The following is a 2,500-nucleotide window of genomic DNA, read 5'->3' on the forward strand; positions in this document are numbered from 1 at the left end:
AGAAAGATAGAGAATAGACCCGGGGCAGGGGGGGGGTAGGGGGGTTAGTACTGGATAGGGAGGGAAGGTTCCAAAACTCAGTGACACGCGCCATGCGGAGGTTAGAGGGGGGGAGGGGGGAGGGGGAGGAAGGCGTGGACAATCGGTAACTGAAGGTGGATTGTTGGGAGGGGGGGGGGGTGGAGGAGGAGAAGGGAGGGAGGAGGGAGGTTGACAAAATCGTTGTCGGAATGGTGGGGGAGGTAGGGTGGGGGAGGGGGAGGAAGGTGATGGCGTGGGGGTTGGGGAGAGAGGGTGATGGGGGGGGGGGGTTGAGTGAAGCCGGTATGAACAAGGACTGGAGACAGATATTGAGTGTGGGGAAGTATATATACAATATCTATATCTATATCTATATTTATCTATTTATCTAGCTATCTATTATTCATATATCTATCTATCTATCTATCTATCTATCTATCTATCTACATATATATATATATATATATATATATATATATATATATATATATATATATATAGAGAGAGAGAGAGAGAGAGAGAGAGAGAGAGAGAGAGAGAGAGAAAATGAGATAGAGAGAGAGAGAGAGAGGGAGAGAGAGAAAGAGAGAGAGAGGGAGATGAATGGATATGGATAAAATCTGATACATAGATAGATAGATAGATCAATTGCTAGAAATGTATAGATAGATGGATTGATAAATAAGTACAAACATAGATGTATCAGGAGGTGGAAGGGGTTGTGGTGAAGGAGGAGGAGGAGGAGGAGGAGGAGAAAGAGGAGGAGGTGAGAGAAAAGATCAAATAAATCAAAAGACGAACGAAAGAAAAGAAAAGAAACGCAAAGAATAGGAAAAAAAAAGAAAATAAGAATAAATAAGAAGCAGAAAAAAAAACAAAATACTAAAGCAAAGAAAGAGAAAGAACTAAGACCAGGAGCGGCAGGTGGGGGGAGGGGGGGGACAAGGAGGAGAGGGGGAGAGGGGGGGAGGGGATAATGGGGCCAGCACACGGGGTGACAAAGTTATCGTGCGCGAGTGTCATTCGCAACCCCCCCCCCCCACCTTACCCCCAACCCCCTCGTACCGATGTCGGATTGGCGGGAGGGGGGGGGGGTTATTGTGTGCTTACAACCCCCTCCCCCCCTCCCTCTTGCCATTCCTTCCATCCCACTCCTCCCCTCCTTCCCTCCCCCAACCCCTCCTCCTGCTCTCTTTTTTCTTCCTTTTTTTCTTCTTCTTTTTCTCTCTTTGTCTTCCTCTTCTCTTGTTTTTATCTCTTCCGCCTCTTTACCCTTCTTTACTTGCGCTTTCGTTTTGCTTTTATTTCTTTTCTATCTTCTTTCTTTCATTTTCTCTTGTTTCTTCTTCTTCCTTCTCTTTATATTTTCCTTTCTCATTGTCTTCTCCTCTTCTTTATGCTCGCACTGTCTTTTACTTTATTTCTTTCTCTTTCTCCTTTTTCTCTCTCTCTCTCTTCCTTCTTCGTACCACCCCCCTCCTACATCCTCTCCCTTCTTCTTCCTCTTCCTTCTATCTCTCCTCTCCTTTCAATTTTCCCCCCTCTTCCATCCTTTCTTCGCTCCTTCTCTCAGCCCTTCCTCCTTCTCCCCCTTCTCCCTCTTCCTCCCATTCTACCTTCCTCTCTCTCCCTTCTTTCTTCTTCTCCTCCACGCCCCTTCCTTTTCCTCTCTCTCCCTTCTCCCTCTCACTCCCTCCTCCTCCTCCTTTCCTTCCTTCCCCTCCCCTTCCTCTCTCCTCCCACTCCTTAACCCTTCTTTCTTTTTCTCCTATTCTTTCCCCCTCCTCTCCCTTTCCCCTCCTTCCACTCTTCCTCCCCCTTCTCCCTCTCTGTCCCTCTCACGTACTCCCCCCTCTCTCCCTTTCCCCTCTCTGTCCCTCTCACGTACCCCCCACCCTCCCACCCCACCGCCCCCTCCCACTCCATCGCCTCCTCCCACCCCACCACCCCCTCCCACCCCACCTCCTTCCCTCCCACCCCACCGCCCCTGCCTCACCCCCCTCCCACCCCACCACCCCCTACCTCACCCCCACCCCTCTACCCCCTATGGAGTGTGTGGGTTTCTGTTATTGTTCTGTTTTAGGTAGTACTTTGTTTTATAATTTACGGAGTGCACGAGCTTTCAAAGGTGTGTGCGTGCGTCCGTGTGCGTCCGTGTGTGTATTTTGTGTGTCCGTGTGCGTCCGTGTGTGTATTTTGTGTGTGTATTTTGTGTGTCCGTGTGTGTGTATGTGTATTTTGTGTGTCCGTGTGCGTGTGTGTGTATTTTGTGTGTCCGTGTGCGTGTGTGTGTGTATTTTGTGTGTCCGTGTGCGTGTGTGTGTGTATTTTGTGTGTCCGTGTGCGTGTGTGTGTGTATTTTGTGTGTCCGTGTGCGTGTGTGTGTATTTTGTGTGTCCGTGTGCGTGTGTGTGTGTATTTTGTGTGTCCGTGTGCGTGTGTGTGTATTTTGTGTATCCGTGTGCGTATGTGTACGTGT

The sequence above is a fragment of the Penaeus japonicus genome, unplaced genomic scaffold (assembly GCF_977035675.1).
Source record: "Penaeus japonicus unplaced genomic scaffold, GWHDUDI00000001_assembly GWHDUDI00000040, whole genome shotgun sequence".
Taxonomy (NCBI): domain Eukaryota; kingdom Metazoa; phylum Arthropoda; class Malacostraca; order Decapoda; family Penaeidae; genus Penaeus; species Penaeus japonicus.